The sequence below is a fragment of the Mustela nivalis genome (genome assembly GCF_964662115.1).
Source record: "Mustela nivalis genome assembly, chromosome: 8".
Classification (NCBI taxonomy): domain Eukaryota; kingdom Metazoa; phylum Chordata; class Mammalia; order Carnivora; family Mustelidae; genus Mustela; species Mustela nivalis.
Window position 1 is genome coordinate 64311133 of NC_139027.1, and position 17732 is coordinate 64328864.

General features: G+C 35.7%; 1 long non-coding RNA gene and 1 pseudogene across 4 annotated transcripts in view; both read right to left on the reverse strand.

The window, feature by feature from the left end:
• The window catches only part of LOC309870794, a 122492-nt gene that overhangs the window by 80506 nt on the left and 24254 nt on the right, over nucleotides 1-17732 (reverse strand). The window lies entirely within an intron of this gene.
• Nucleotides 5196-6788, reverse strand: LOC309871940 (interleukin enhancer-binding factor 2 pseudogene; annotated as a pseudogene). The gene has a single exon. The product of its transcript is annotated as an interleukin enhancer-binding factor 2 pseudogene (transcript).

A 17732-nucleotide genomic window follows, 5' to 3' on the forward strand; every position in this document is an offset into this window, starting at 1 on the left:
CATTCAGGACATCTGCTGACTCAAGGAGAAATAGAAACACTCAACAGACTTAGAACAAGTAAAGAGTTTGGGTGAGTAATCAAAAACCTCCCAACAAAGAAATACCCAGGACTGCCTAGCTTAACTGGTGAATTTTACCCAATGTTTAAAAAGTAATTAACACCAGTGCTTCTCAAACACCTACAAAAAAGGAGAGGGAACACCATTCTATTAGGGCAGCATTACATTGATACCAATGCCAGCGAAAGACTTTACAGCACCAGAAAACCCCAAACCAATATCATTTATGAATATAGATGCAAAATTCCTCAACAGAATACTAGCAAGGCAAATCCAACAGTGTATTTAAAGACAAACACCAAAATAGCACTGTATACAAGAACTGAATGCAGTTCTTGTCTCCAAATAGTGAAAATGTGAACATTTGCTATGAGCCTGAACCACTCTGTTCATACTGACTGATCCCCAACTTTTTCAATAGGGATGAGTGAAGACAAATCACAACCTTCCTGGATATAATATACATGTGAAAAAACAAATAGCAAAAAACAAAAACAAAGCAAAAAATAACCTGTGATGCTTCCATTGTGTAGACTCATATAAAGTTGACATCCTCTGTATTAGCATTTTCCCTTCATTTATACAATAGTATTTGTATTTAGTGACCCAGTCCTAAATCTGACTCCCTCATACTCTTTAGGTAAACTTAACTTTTCTTTTTTCTTTTTCTTTTCTTTCTTTTTTTTTTTTTTTGTCAAAAAGTATAGGAATTAGTTGTAAGGAAGCATATCTGATACATGCAAACATTATCTTAATTCTGGAGTCTCATTTGATTTTCTCAGATAGCAATATAACATAATCTGCATTTTATAGATGGACAAGAGGCTGAAGAACTGTAGGCATCCTAGAGATGGGTAAATTAATTCTGTTCCTAATTTAGTGATTAAACTATACTGTGACATGTTGGGTTGATGGGTGCCTGCACCTATCTCTATGCTATATACACATGTGTTACTTTTTACTACTTATACTTCAAGGCTCTGGGTCACACCTTGTCCAAATGAAGACTGCGATTCTTACCATGTATACAGACTCATTCAGTATTTTTTTTTTTTTATTCAGTATTTTTACCCAGTATGTAAAAGAATATGGTCACACCACACTGGTCATCAGGATTTACTTGTGCCTACATACTTTAAATGTGGCCAATAGAATACAGTCCACAGGGGCGCCTGGGTAGCTCAGTGGGTTAAAGCCGCTGCCTTCGGCTCAGGTCATGATCCCAGGGTCCTGGGATCGAGCCCCGCCTCGGGCTGTCTGCTCTGCAGGGAGTCTGCTTCCTCTCCTCCTCTCTCTCTGCCTGCTCTCTGCCTACTTGTGATCTCTGTCTGTCAAATAAATAAATAAAATCTTAAAAAAAAAAAAAGAATACAGTCCACATAAGTAAATAAGCTCTACTGGAAATAGATGCCTTATTATAGTGATGATGAGTATCCTTTAACTACTAGTTAAAACTAGTGTCCTTTAATTCAGTACTCCTGAATGATACTTCAAATTGTTTATACTGAGAAGGAAGAACCTAGCCTCCTCTTTGAGAAAAAAACAAAACAAAACAAAATGCTCCCTTCTTGTGTGGCAGTTCAAATAAGAAGAAGTTTTTCTGTGTGAGCTCTCAGGGCTCATTTCATAGCTGGGATATATCCGTGAAGCAGCAGAGCACAATTAGCTACAAGCTGGTCTGAAGTCAGCACAACCTGGATTCACATTCCAGTTCTGCTACTTAGCAGTCTCTTCAGTGTAAACAAATCACCTAAAATCATCTATAAAATTATTATTTTTTTAAAAAGACTCTATTTATTTATTGGAGAGAGCACATGTGCATGTGAGAGAGAGAGAGAACAGAGGGAAAGAGAGAGGGAGAAGCAGACTGTCTACCAAACAGGGAGCCCAACACGGGGCCAGTCCCAGGACCCTGAGATCAGGACCTGAACCAAAGGCAGACACTTAACAGACTGAGCCACCCAGGTGCCCCAAAATCATCTGTAAAATTATATTACCTTTCTTATAACATTATACTGAAGATTACTTAAGTTAATAACAGCAAATTACCTAGACATGTGTCCTAAGTATAATTGCTAAATAAACTGAAATTAGTTATTCAATTTTCTGTCTCTCTTTCTCTAAATTATGACAGTGTGAGGCCAAAGATTCCATCTCAGAGTTTGGCACATGATTGCCTTGCTCACCTGGTGCTTTTATGGAAATTAACTGAATGACAGGGTCCAGAGCTATATACCTTTCTACACAGATAGGTTCTAGGTCATCAGGGATGACTAAATAGTTTAAGCTTGGTCTTAAATTGGAAAAAAATATCTGGTCTTATGTTTAGATCTTTTTAAAAGCCATTTACCTCTAATGTGTGGCACTATATTGTTCTGTCATTTCATATCAATGGGATGATGTTAAACTCAATGTGGCATTGAAATAGTGACAGAACACATATATACTATGTTTGAAGAAAGATCATACACCATGGAGGCATGATCTTTTAAAAAGAAGTCACAAATAGGAATTTTCTTAATCTGCTTCATTTTTATATTATGTATACATATATATTGCATAAAGCACAAGTACTCTATATATCTTACCCTTGTGTTTACAGAGAAAAGAGTTAATGCAATTATTACTTTGGGGAATGACACACATTTTCTATGTATGCCTTCCATATATGAAAAGAAGGATTTATACTATTTGTTAGATTTAGGGCAATATACACACATACTGATTTGTGTAACAGATAACTTACCCAGCACGTAGGTAGATTATTGCTTGATAAGAATAAAGAAGACTACTATCCAGATAATTCAGGTCTATATAGTACCTTGGCCTCAGGTATCCAAATAAAAATATTTTTAATCACATGAATAATTTTATAAGCTCTCCACTATTCTCAGAATAAGTATTTTTTATAACTCATTGGGGAGAATTATGCTTTAATGAGCATTTGTTGAAGATCTATTGGGAAAATCATTGTAAAACCTAAATAAAGCATTTGGGGCACCCGGGTGATTCAGTTGGTTAAGCCTCTGCTTTTGGCTCAGGTCATGATCCCAGGGTCCTGGGTTCGAGCCCAGAATCAGTCTCTTCACTCAGCAGAAAGCCTGCTGCTCCTTCTCCCTCTGCCCGTTGCTCCCCCTGCTTGTGCGCTCACTCTCTCTCTCTCTCTCTCTCTCTCTGTCGTATAAAACAATTTCTTTTTTAAAAAGCCGCTTAAATAACGTATTTAAAATAATTAAAGGTGGGGCACCTGGGTGGCTCAGTAGGTTAAGGCCTTTGCCTTCAGCTCAGGTCATGATCTCAGGGTGCTGGGAAAGAGTCCCACATCGGGCTCTCTGCTCAGCGGGGAGCCTGCTTCCCTCTCTCTGCCTGCCTCTCTGCCTGCTTGTGATCTCTGTCAAATAAATAAACAAAATCTTCAAAATAAATAAATAAATAAAATAAAGTAATTAAAGGTTATAATTTCTAATGTGTTGAAAAGGAAATGTACCCTCAATAACTGAATCATATACTTCACATCTAAAAAAGTGAAACTTCAAAAACAAAAAAATACTTTCTTAACTGGATGACTAATGCATAAAAATGTATATTTTTCTTCAAGGGGTTAGTCATTGATGAAATCAATTGTTCAGTATTTGACATGCAATTAAAGTTTGCTGAGAGAGAAATGCCTTTGGTTAATGAATAATGGTATTTTTCAGCTATCTGAGTAGAACTGACTGTCTCAACTGTACATGAATTTAAAAGACCATTAGATTTATAATCACGAGATTTATGAAGACAAAAAAAAAAAAAAACCACCCACAACTCTTACATACCTAAGATTTACTTAGCATCTGATTTTTTATGAATTACCAAATTAACAGAGTGATAGTGCTGCTAATTTTTAGATTATCTCTAAATTTATCTTTTATTTCTACTACCAAAAGCATGGCATCATCAACTTACATTCTATTCACTCTACAACTCTTTCATGGAGACAAAATGATTAGTAGGTAACTATTAGCAAGTTAATTTTATTTGCCTGCCTGAAAATTAATAAGTATTTTATAATGTTCTTGGGGTCGTTGGTGAAAATAACTAGCTTACCATATATCAAGAACTCATGGATCTTTTTAAGAGCCTGGGAATATGCTTCTTTAGGAAATGATAATGTCTATATCTGGTTTCTGTCTCATCAAAAGGTACTTACTGGAAGAATAATTTTCCTTGCATTAACAAAATAGGTGGAATGTTCAAAAGCAGTTGAAGAAGGATGTTTCTTCTTTGAAAACAATTTTTGGCAGGTAGAATGTTTTATTAACTTCAAAATTTTACGAAGGTAACTTACAGAACTTTTACATGAGCATGTTTGTGTTTTCTTTTAAAAAAGATTTTATTTATTTATTTGACAGAGATCACAAGTAGGCAGAGAGGCAGGCGTGGCAGGGGTGGAGGGGCAGCAGGCTCCCTGCTGAGCAGAGAGTCTGATACAGAGCTGGATTCCAGGACCCTGAGATCACGACCTGAGCCAAAGGCAGAGGCTTAACCCACTGAGCCACCCAGGCACCCCATACATGAGCATGTTTTATTTGTAACAAAATCAATTACCAATATTTCAAACTTTTTAATAAAACCTGTGAAGATTAAAATATAACATTGATTGAAATATGTATATTTAAACTGATTATAAGTTATATTTAATATTGTTTAGACTTACAGATTCTGAAATTTTACTTTTAAATAATAATATATGACAAGAAACTTCTTGGGTAAATATGTACCTTTGTATTTTCCTGAATTGTTGGGCCAAGATATGCATGAAATTTAAATTCAAAGGAAGTCCTTTATCAGATATTTTTTCTAATTTATAATTTTTTACTTAGGTGAAGTCCTTTAAAGAGTACATTCTTTCATTTTTAAAGATAGGTTTTAAAATATTAATGTCAGGGCACTTAGGTGGCTAAGGTCATGATCCCAGGGTCCTGGGATCAAGCCCCACGTTGGGCTCCCTGCTCGGCACGGAGTCTTTTTCTCCCTCTCTCTCTGTCCCTAGCCCACTGCTCATTCCCTCTCTCTCTCTCTAAATAAAATCTTTAAAATTAAAATAAATAAATAAATAAAATATAAATGTCAATGGTAAAACCACTATGTTAGCCTTTTTTTTTTTTTTTTCTTTTTTAACTAGGAAGTACTTTAATCATTTTTCTTAGGGGGAAAAAAAAAATCCAGACACTAACAGTCCACAACATTTCCACAACGAAGTACTGGTTGAGAAAGGTTTCCAAAGAACTGGGTTCTTTGAAGTCTTAGGGAGAAAAGTTGGTACGCTGCTTCACTATAGATGGATGGCATAGGTCATAAATGGGAGACTTCTGGCTACTGAGCCAATCAGAACCCAGGGGAATGACACTTCTTTCTGTAGAGTTTATTTTCCTTCCTGTCTCCCCATCCCTCAGAAATGCCCCCATATAAAGCCTAGTAGCTTAGGTTAGCTTAGGTTGCAGTCTTCCCCTTGGAAAACAAAGGGGGTGAAGAGAAAGCAAGATCACTCCTGAGTCTCCATGCTTTCCTCCTCTTCTCTTTGAGTTGGTTCTTCTCCTCCTCTTCCTCCCCTTCCTTCTTCTCTGGTAATTTCTCATAAGCCTTTTCTGAAGGTGTCACTATTACTCCATTCCCGGTAGAGATTTCAGAAGCAAGATGGTTGGCTTCACTCTCCTGGCCAAGAATCTTCTGAAAACCACAATGTGAGACAATTTGGACCAGAGCCTGAGCTGTGTAAAACATCATGTCCTGTTGTTCCAGAGTCAAGACTGTGTGTACTCTGAAGCTGCCACTCCTACAGGGGTCAGTGATACCCACCGACCCTGGCAGGAACAGTCTTGCAGCCAGAATCTGTTAAGCAATACCTGTATGCCATGTTTAGGGCCAAAGGCTCTCTGGTGGGATTGTTCATCAGAGCATAGTGCCCAAGTGTGTGTGAGGGGCTCAAAGCCAGGAAAACGAATTCTTAGCTCTTTTAGCAGTCTGATAAGAACTTTAACTGTGGACTGAGAAGTGTTTTGCTCAAACCAACCAGCATGTCTGATGGCTGCTAAGTCACTCTGCAACACCTTGATATCCAAATGGAGTTCTGGGTCCAGTTTTCAAAGACTAGGTGGCACTGTTGCAATGAAAATATTCCCATAGCATCAGAAGAACTGATCTCAAAGCCAGTTTCATTGGTCAGCGTGGTCAAAACTTCTGAAGGATCCTGTGTTCTTAGGCTTTCCCTAGGGCAGCACCAGCTTCCAATGTTGGCAGAATCTTTAGGATTACAACCAAGTCAGCCACAATGTGTTCTGTAGTCATTGTTCCCTTTTTATATGATCACCCCTGCCTGACTTCTTCAATTTGTACTCTAAATGTCCTTGAAGCCACAATCAAATTGTCAATCACACTGTTTACTCTCATTACCAGAGAAAGGATGGAGGCCTGTCGAGCAGAATTAGGAGCAAGGTCCTGATTCCTCTTCAGCAGTATCTCACTAAAAGAAGTTTCAGCAGGCATTGGCTTGGTCCGGGAAAGGCCACTTCACACAAATAGAAATAAAACAGAACATGTGGCACAAAGAGCCTGAACCCTTCTCCTGGGCCTCCTAAGGAACCAAAGCTCCTGCTGCGACCATGGCCTCTGTCACCCTTAAAACCCAAACAATGGAGGCCACAACAACCGCCCCTCTCCTTATAAGAGCCGACACTCAAAACCACCATGTTATCTTAAACTCAGCTAAGGAATGCATAACTAATAGTGTGTACTTATCTCAAAGATGGTTTGGCTAGAAAAGGCTTCCTAGGTAGTAGGGTCTTAACTGGTGTTGGAAGAGTTAAAGAAGGGAATTACACAAAAAAAACAACCCTGATATTTTTATTTTGTGGACAGCTAGGTCTTAAGTGACCTAAAGGAGGAAGCCTCGGACTGTATAAACAATTATGGACCAATTTCTGTAGAGAAATAAAATGCAAATAACAATATCTTTAGAAAGCAAGAAAAGGCTTTATCTGGTTTCAATTTTATTTTACTAAACTTATTTCTGTCTCTCAAGTGGAACATATCTGGGAGAAAATAAGTCATTGTCCTACTTACTATATAACTCCTTATCTAATCAAAGTCATAATATTTTTGGCAAAGGATGCTGACAAGGCTTTTGAACATTCCATGTTTTTTCCCTTAATAGAGAGCCAATAAATATCTGTTAAATCAAGTTGTTCAGGTAAATGAAGTTTGCTTATTTTTCTTGTAAAGATTATTTACAAAAATCTTCTGAGACAAACACAGATCATTAGTCTCTTCAAAGTTGATTCAGTAAAGTTTTCTATATTTGTCAATAAAAACTTAAAGGACATCAAGAATAAATGAACTCACTGAAAATAGCAGTCTTATCTCTGGCTGCTTACTGTCTTGCCTTCAAGTATCTAGGAACTGCAGGATATTCTTCCCATTTACTACATAGTTTATTATATTTATTTATATTACATATTAAAAGTATAATATGTGTTGTCATATAATACTTAATTTTATAGCTCCCTAGATGAAGTTGCTCCTTTTACACTGGATCACCATTAAAACCAAGGATCTATGAGGTGCTAAGTCTACTGTTATCCAGAAGTCAAAGAGGAGTACTTGAACAGCAGTGCCATAGTAGAGAGAAAATGAAAAATGTTGGAATTACATTACTGGCAATTATAGTCAAGGGATACAGTAACACCATGTAACAATTTGTGTTGTTTATAAAGTGCTTCTGATGTATGCAAAATTAAACTGTATAATGCTTCCCAATTTTATTTTATGTCATGGCACACAAAGAGTGAAAATATTCTCATGGCACACTGATGTAAACTGAAGGGAATTTGAAGGCATTTAATGGTCCCCAGTGGGGGGAAAAAATAGTATTTTCTTATAAACACACACACACACATACACACACACACACACACACAATCTAATATGTATGAAGGAAGATTATATTTGGCTGTTGTTGCAATCTGTACCTGCCAGGAGCTCTATCCACTCACTCACTGCCGCCTTCCCTGGGAGCCTTCCCCTACCCTAAACACAGTGCTTTCTGGACTCCCTGACTGTTCTTCCCACATCTCACCAGACCCATTGGACACACTGGGCAGTTAAGCCTATATAGCTGCAGCTATAACAGGTATTCAGATGGGAGAGCCTCTCATTGGCCTTGCTAATTATAAAGGAGGGTGGCAAATCCATACATATTGCTTGTCTCTGTAGACAACAGGTTTTGTTTGTAGACTTCTTTGATCATGCTCTCTTTAGAAGAGATTTCAGTGAAGTATTTTCAGGTAGCGATAGAAGGCCAGACACTGGGTTCTACCTTGTCTCTAAGGGGAACGAAAGGATCACAAGGTCTTGGAGCACAGCTTAAACCATAAGAAAGTTCTGAATCATTTAATGCCCGAAATTACATTACGTCCTAAATCAACCATTTTTCTGGAGTTCATGGGTTATAACAATGAAGAAGGCTTTGGAGATAATTAAAATATATGATACCTCATAAGATGTCCTCAAACCCTTACGCCTCAGTTAAAATGCAGCTGTTACAGTGGGACAACAAAGTTAACAAATTACATGAAGCATGGTTACCTAGAGTCAAACACACCCTCATCCATCCAGATAGTCAAAAAAAAAAAAAATTACAATTTACATATGTAAATATGAGAGAGCAAAACAAACAAAATGAAATAGACTAACAAGCAATGTCAAATTTACTAATGATAAAGTATATATCCTATATTCTGATTTAGTGTGATATCCCTTTTGGTCAGTGGTCTTAGAGCTTGTTTTAGCTTTAACTACACATTGCAATCATTTGGGTAGACATTTTAAAAGACTAATTCCAGGGACTCAACTGAGAAATTGTAACTTAATTGGTCTTAGGTAGGACTTGAAAATATATATTATTATTATTATTATTTAAAGATTTTATTTTTATTTATTTAAAAGAGAGTGAGAGTGAGAGAAATCACAGAGGGAGAGGAAGAAGCAGCTTCCTCCCTGAGCACAGACTGCATGGGGCTCAGTCCCAGGACCCTGATATCGTGACCTGAGCTGACAGTAGATGCTAACGAGTTGAGTAACCCAGGCACCCCCACCATTGATATTATTGTAAAGCTTGCCAGGTGATGCTAACAAGAAATCATTATTTGGGAACCACTGCTTTAAACTTTCTGTTTTCTCCTTTCCCCTCTACCAGGAATTAACTGGATATTCTTACATTTCTTTTTCCTTCAATGTCCACCCACTCTGCCTCTAGGATCCCTTCCTTTCTGTATTCTAATGATAAGCTTCTGAACTGTACATTAGGTTGGAATTTCTTTTTCTCAATACCTTAGGTACTAGCAGATACATAATCCCTGGAAACCAAGTAGCTTATCAGGATACTGTAGTGTACTATATCCTATCAAAGGAAGCTCCTCTCTACTCCACCCATCTTGTCCCAGATAATATTTCAAGTCTGAATTCATGACACAGCTGACAAAATAAAGTTGCATCACTGAGCTTTTATTCTTGCTCTTTCCTTAACTTGACCTCAAGCTGAACTGGTTGCTCAGCTCCTGAGGCACTAGTAACAGTAAGACACCATTGATTTTGTACTAATCTAGGTGTTCTTTTCTTTTCCTTCAAATGTATACATATAAATCTTTGATGATATATCCATGGAGCTTTTTCATACACAACTGCTAAGTGGTTCTATAATAAATAGACCAGATCTAGAATAGAAACATGGTTGCCACACTTTGAAGATACCAGTTGTAGAAACCATGAATTTAATGTCTGGCTTCACAGACATTTCACAATTCAAGTCTCACATAGAAGGACAGAAGAAAGGAAGGAAAGAAGAAAGGAATAAAGGAATGAAGAAAAGGCAGAAGGGGAGGGAGGAAGGGCAGAGGAAAGCAGGAAGGAAAGAAGGTGAAAATAAAGAAAAGAGAAAAAAGATTTTATATATTTTAAATTAAAGGATGGGATACAACAACTTGCTAAACCAAGTCCTGTTAAACATTAAGAGTATGGTTCTTAGCAATTCGAGTCAAATAAATATTGTATATAACAATAAAAATAGCAATTGCATTTTTCTAGATTATGGTAAATATACACTGGTAGTTTTATGTAGCCATGGAAACCAAGCTTAACTTCATAAAAGTATTTTCACATAATTTTTTTATAGTTTATAAAAACAATTTCACTAGTTATATAGGGGAAAATGAATCTGTCATTTAGAGTAGAAGAAATAAAAGCAAATGTAGTGCTTTGTATATATATATGAGTGTAACATATTATAGCCACAAAATGCATTCCCATGATGAAATGATGAAAAAAATGGGGATACTAATGATCTACTTACAAGGTTTATATGATCTTACCTTTTTCAATTAGGACAATAGGTTCTGAGAAAAGCAACTAATTTAAGAAAACTAAATTACTGTGCCTAAAAGAACTATGTGTTCTGAATAAAATTTTATGACACCATTTTTGTGTGTATGTTTTATGATTTGGTAGAAATACCAAGATACAAAATACCATCTGTACATAGACATTAAAAAGACTGACCCATTATTTACTCTACTTGATAGTGTGTAAAATCATCTTTGCTTTAAAAAGCAAATTAGTGAACAGCAATTTTTCATGAGGTAAACATCATGATTACCAAACTTAGAGTTGGAGAGGGCTTCTTTACCTACCATACTTTAGCATATATGTTTATTTTATTGCCAATACCTTGTAAACCTTGGATAAATTGAAAATGTTATCTTTGTAGCAATACTAATTCTCGTGATTTATCCTATAAATTAAATTGGAAAGTAGGAGAAAAATGTGATTATAATGAATTATTTCTAGGGGCACCAGAGTGGCTCAGTCAGTTAATTGGCAGGCTCTTGATTTTGGCTCAGGTCATGATCCAGAGTCAGGCTCTGTGCTCAGTAGGGAGGCTGCTTGAGATTCTCTCTCCTGCTCTTTCTCCCTCTGCCCTTCCCCTTGCTCATGGGCTCTCTCTCTTTCAAATAAATAAATAAATCTTTAAAAAATAGATTATTTCTGGTACAGGTTTCCCCCACTGTCTTAAAGTAGAGTGTTCTTAGGAAAGTTTTCCTAAGCTGAAATGACATAAAGCAAAGAAACAATTACCAGTTATTGATATGGAAAATTTTCTGAGCATTCCCAGCCCCCCAAAATCACCTCTCTTAAGCTTTTCTGGTACCTTGAGGCACCTGGGTGGCTCAGTGGATTAAAGCTTTTCTGATACCTTAGGACACATCTTGATAATGCATACACAGAATAAATCAAGATAAGGCACTGATGCTCACAGACATAGTTCAAAGATATAGTAGCTTGATGCTGAGATGCTGGGCATAGTTCCCGGGGAAGAAGATCTGAGGTGCCACTTTGCTCTAGGCATGGCTGCCTCTGTAATGGCCTGTTGTAAAACAAATGCTGAATGCTATTTTTGTCTTTTTTTCATGAAAACAAAATTTCTCTCCAAATTTTTTCAGTTAGTGAAAACAGGTACTAACACAGGTCTTTTGTAGAAGCAAAGGGATGAACATGAACTTTGGAAAAGCAGGAGATTTACCTGTATTTGTCACTATTGTCTGGCAAGAATTACTCTTCCTAACTTTTAATTTATATAGTCCCAGATGTTTGCTTTGAATAAAATGTTTGATTCTTCTGATACAGTAATGCAATTGCAATATAATTGATAATTATAGAGAATTACTTTTCATTGGATGGAAAATGAATTCTTCAATAATAACAATCCCACTATGGCATAAGTCTTTCTGTAGCCATTCAGAATTGTATTGCCATTTTTTAAGGAAGAGAGAAAAATGCTACTTTGGGAACTAATTCTTTGAAATTCACCACAGGGAAAACAAAATCATGTTCAATTTATTTTGTGTCATTGCTTCTGTATATGTAGGTACTTCTTTTAAGTTGTCATTGATAGCTTTTGTCATTCACTGTTATATATTATGAAGACATTCTTTTCTTTTTCTGATACTGGAAACCTGCCTGAGAAATGTTACAGTATTAAGTTTGATCTGAAGAGGTAGCTAATTAAAGATCACTGGAAATACCCCAGTTTCCCTGATTCTGTCCATATCTGTGTGAGGAAGGACGACAGGAAATCTGTCTCTATCAGGCCAAGGTACTTAACTAAATGCTTTGAGAACACTGAGCAGTGGTATTAGAAGGATTCTAGAGAACTATTACATTGTCCAACCTGTGAAATGTTCTTGAACTTCTATTTCCTTCTTGGCACAATTAGAGTTTTGATTAGATTATTTTTAAGGCCCTTTGCAACCTGATACTTTTTTTTATGTTAATAAATAAATAAAGCTTCAGTCCTAACAAGCTTCAAATGATATTGTCCTAGATCTACATTCTTTCTGCAAGCCTGAGGCACTGGTAGTCCTCTTTTACTACAACATTGAATTTCAAAGAGAATCACAGAGGTACCTGGGTGGCTCAGTTAGTAGTTAAGTGTGAGTCTTCATTTTACCTCAGGTCATGATCTCATAATCATGCCATCAAGCCCCATGTCAGGCTCATGCAGTGGACAGGGAGACTGCTTAAAATTCTCTCTGTCCCTCTTCCTCTACACCTTCCCACCTGCTCTCACAATCTCTCAAAATAAATAAATTAATTAATAAATTTTAAAAAGAGAGAGAATCATAAAGGCATTCTACAGCCAACATTTGAGGTCATCTTTATTTTATTTTAATTTGAGAGAGAGAGAGAGAGCACAAGGGAAAGCATGAGCAAAAGCCCACAGGGAGAGGGAGAGGGAGAAGTAGACTCCCAACTGAGCAGGGAGCCTGATGCAGGGCTTGATCCTGGGATTCCCAGATCATGACCTGAGCTAAAGGCAGGCACTTAAACGACTGAGCCACCCAGTATCCCATTTGAGGTCATTTAAATGAGCTAATTATAGAAATTCAGGAAAGCAAATGTCTGACTACGGAAAGCAGAAGTTAATTACCACCTGGTTCAAAACACCAGAATACTTTGCTGACTCTTGAAAAGAACAAAGTAGAAAACAGAATAGAGTTACATTATTTACCAATTAGAAAGAATGAAGACATTTATATTAGAACTGATAATTTGCAGATACAAGAAAACAGCCACAGTGGAATTCCATAGATGATGAGACAGGGAGCATTTTGGGTAAGAAGATGCCTTGAATGATAATGAAGAAGCTAAGAGAGTAAATGGCAGATTCTAATAGTATTTCACTAACCTCCTTTCTCTAGACCTGGTAATATTTTTCCCAACAATATAATGGGCAGAGGAATGAGAAAGCCTAGAAGAGTAGAAAAAGGGGATGGATTCGAGTATAACCTGATTGGAGGCTGTTAGCATGGGGAAAGTATAAATGGGCTAAGTAGAAGTGGGGCATCCTACATGATAGGTTAGAGGTACATACTTGGATTTCTCTGGTTCATCATAGTTGAAAGCTGGTATAAAAGTTAGAGAAGCTGTCAGTTGTTAATCAGGTCTGGATCCTGAGGTCAGTCATTACAGGATTATTGTCTGACTTTCTGGATTGTTGCTAGAGGTGATGGTCTGAATCCCTGCAGGTCTGATTTACAGATTACTAAATTAGATTCCTGAGGTGGTTACTGTACAAAGGTGAGTTTCCTGGGCTGCTTGCAGCAGATTATGGACCAGAGTTATATTTATCTTCCTTTTTTTCAAAGATTTATATTTATTTTAGAGAAAGAACTGGTAGAGGAACAGAGAAGGAGAGAAAACCTCAAGTAGACTCCATACTGAGCACAGAGCCCAATGCAAAGCTCGATCCTAGGACCTTGAAATCACAACCTGAGCCAAAAAATGAAGGGTCACACACAATCAACTGAGCCACATAGGCACCCCCGGAGTTGTATTTCTGTATATGTTTAGCCATTTTCCATTTGCATATTAAGTCTCTCAACATTTTCACATGTATTACCTTGTTATCTGTCTATAATTACAAATTCACTAGACAATTACTTAATGCTAAACTAGAGAGGAAGCAATTGCCTACTCACTACTTCTAAAGATCAAAATACTAAAATAAAAATAAATCCTTTATTTTCCAATATTATTTTCCTGAAAATCTGAACAAACCTCATTATAGCTTTTATTAATTCTGATAATTTAAAATATATTCTTTGATTTTTTTTATGTGTGTGGAGTTTTTCTTTCTGAGTACCATAGTATTGCTACTCCTCCACAACTCATAAAATACTCCAGATACAATGTTATTTGGCAGAGTATTATAATGTAAACTTGTTTGTTAACAGTTACATAATAACATATAGGTTTGAATTATTTTCAAAAATTATGTGTATGCCTGAATTCACAGCATATTGCTTTCTTTATTATTATTGTCCATGTGGGTACTAGAGATGTTTAATGGAGTAGGATAGTTATCATTACACTATGATTCTGCTTGCTTATATTTTTATTATTTTTTGAATTATATGAATTGCATTGAATATTTTCTTTTAACAATTGCAATGCACACACTTAAACAAGATTTCCCTGGAGATATTTTTACCTGATGTATTTAATTAGGTGTCCCAGTTAATGGTGAGTATGGGATATACAGAGGCAGTGATAAATTTTTAAATACATTTTACATATATAAACAATAAAATAGTATTTTATTTTGAGGGTATATTGATCAAATGGTGAAGATATACCACTGATAATTTTATAGCCACCTACACACTTTAAGAAACCATGGACAATCTTTTAAGGTATTAAATTCTAAGATGGCACACTTTGAAAAAAAATATGTGGGGGTGCCTGGGTGGCTTGATTGGTTAACCATCTGCCTTAGGCTCAAGTCATGATCCTGGAGTCCGAGGATCAAGCCCCTCATCTGGCTCTCTGCTCAATGGGGAGTGTGCTTCTCCCCTTCCTCTGCTCCTCCCCATGCTCCTTATATATCTCTCTCACTCAAATAAATAAATAAAATCTTTTGAAAAATACATGCACAATATATTATTTTGTGATGCTTATGAGAGATTAGCACATCTAGTTTTAAAATCTGCCCTTTGTGGTTTGGTGGAAAGATAACGACAGTATGCATTTACAAAGAAGAACAGTGGCAATTTTTCTAAACAAAATTTTAATTAATCTCTTTGTAGGTTTTGAAATCTTTAAATGTCTCCATTTAAAAAAAAATTCTTTATTTATTTGTCCGTCCATTGCTTCTTTAATCTCTATTTCACATCTATGCACTACATAAGCTAGAAGTAAAAATATTGTTCTATAATGTTTAAAGTTATGCTGTTACTCATTTTTTTCCAATTCTGTTATGTTTTATAAGTCATAAAATATTTCAAGTAAGAAAAAATAAAGGAACTAGAGAGAGGAGAACAAATCCCAAAGTTAGTAGAAGGAAATAAATAACAAAGATCAGAGGAGAAATAAATGAAATAGAGACTAAAAAGAAATAAAATAGGTGAAACTACATTTTTTTAAAATAATCAAAATAGAAAAGCTTTTTTATATTCACCAAGGAAAAAAAAGAGGACTTAAACAACTAAAATTAGAAATGAAAGTAGAAACATTACAAGATAGTAGAGCAATTAAAAATTATAAGAGACTACTATGATCAATCATACACCCCAAAATTGGACAACTGAGACTAAATGGACTAATTCCTGGGAACATACAAACTACCAAAACTCAATTATTAAAAAAAAAAATAGACAATCTGAAGAAATCAGTTATTGGTGAGGAGACTGAATCAGAAATTAAAACTTCCTAACAAATAAAAGTGACCAGATGGCTTCACAAGCAAATTCTACTAAACATGTAGAGACAAAGTAATACTAGTCCTTCTCTAACTCTTCCAAAAACTAGGAAGCACACTTCCATATTCATTTTACAAGGCCATCATTACATTGATAACAAAAACAGACAGGAATAGTGCAAGAAAAGATTACAGGCCAATATCTCTAATGAACATAGACATAAAGGTCCTCAACAAAACATTAGTAAACTGGAATCAACAGTGCCTGGGTGGCTCCGTTGGTTAAGCAGCAACTTAATTTTGGCTCAGGTCATAATTCTCCAGTCCTAGGATTAAGCCCCATGTTGGGCTGTGTGCTCAATTGGGAGTCTGCTAGAGGATCTCTCCCTTTCCTTTTGCCAATCCTCCCCTCCCCCACTTAAACATGTGCTCTCTCTCTAAAATAAATAAATAAATCTTAAGGGGAAAAAAAAAAAGAATCATACACCATGATCATGTGGAATCTACTCCAAGGATGAAAGGACTGTTCAACATCTGCAAGTCAATTAATGTAATATATCACATTAACAAAATGAAGGATAAAAAACATATGATAATCTCAATAGATGCAGAAGAAGCATTTAACAAAATTCAACATCCACTTATGATAAAAGCACTTAACAAAGTGGGTATAGAGGGTACGTACTTTAACATAATAAAGGCTCTCCAGGATAAGCCTGCAGCTAACACACTACATGGTGAAAAGATGAAGGATTTCCTCTAAGATCAGGAACAAGAAAATTACACGCATAATTTATCACTTTTATTCCACAGTACTAGAAGATCTCACCAGAGCAATCAGGCAAGAAGAAGACAAAAGGCATGATGCGATACATATAAAATCTTAAAATCTCCACCAAACCTGTTAAACTAATAAACAAATTTGGTAAATTTTCAAAATATAAAATGTAAAATCAATATATAAAATTCAGTTGTATTTCTATACCTGTGCCTTAAAGGAACTGTCAGAAAGAAAAATTAAGAGATTAATCTCATTTACATTAGTAACAAAAAATAAAATTAAAAACTTAGGAACAAAATTAACCAGGTGGGTGAAAGATCTATACGTGGAACACTAACTATTAAACATCAATGAAAGAAATTTAAGACACAAACAGATGGAAAGTATTCTGTACTTTTCTGTACTTTGGAAAAATTCTGTATTTTGGAAAAATAAGTATTGTTAAAACATCCATACTCTACAAAGCAATCTGCAGATTCAGTCCAATCCCTATCAAAATCCCCATGTGATTTTTCACAAAAATAGATTAAAAACAATCCTAAAAACAAACCTACAAAAGACATAGAAGAATCAAAGCAATTTTGAGAGAGAAGCACAAAACTGGAAGCATTACACTTCTTGATTGTAAACTATATTGCAAAACTATAATAATCAAAGCAGCATAGTATTATCATAGACTGACACATACAATGAAAAAAAACAATACAGAGCCCAGAAAGAAACTTTTGCATATATGTTCAATCAACTGATGAAAAGGAACCAAGAATATATAACACAGAAATATTCTCTTCAATAATTAAGTTGGGAAAACAGGACAGGCATGGGCAAATAATGAAACTAGACCCTCTCTTATACAGTACACAAAAACCAACTTAAAGTGAATTAAAGACTTAAATGTAAGAACTAAAACAATAAAATTCCTAGAAGAAAACAGGTGTAATCTCCTTGACATTGGTCTTGTCAATGGTTTTTTGGATCTGAAACCAAAGACAAAAGCAAAATCAACAAGTGGAACTATTCAAACTAAAAAAGCTTCTGCATAACAAAGGAAACCTACAGAATGAGACAAATATTTGCAAATCATATGTCTGATAAGAGATTAAT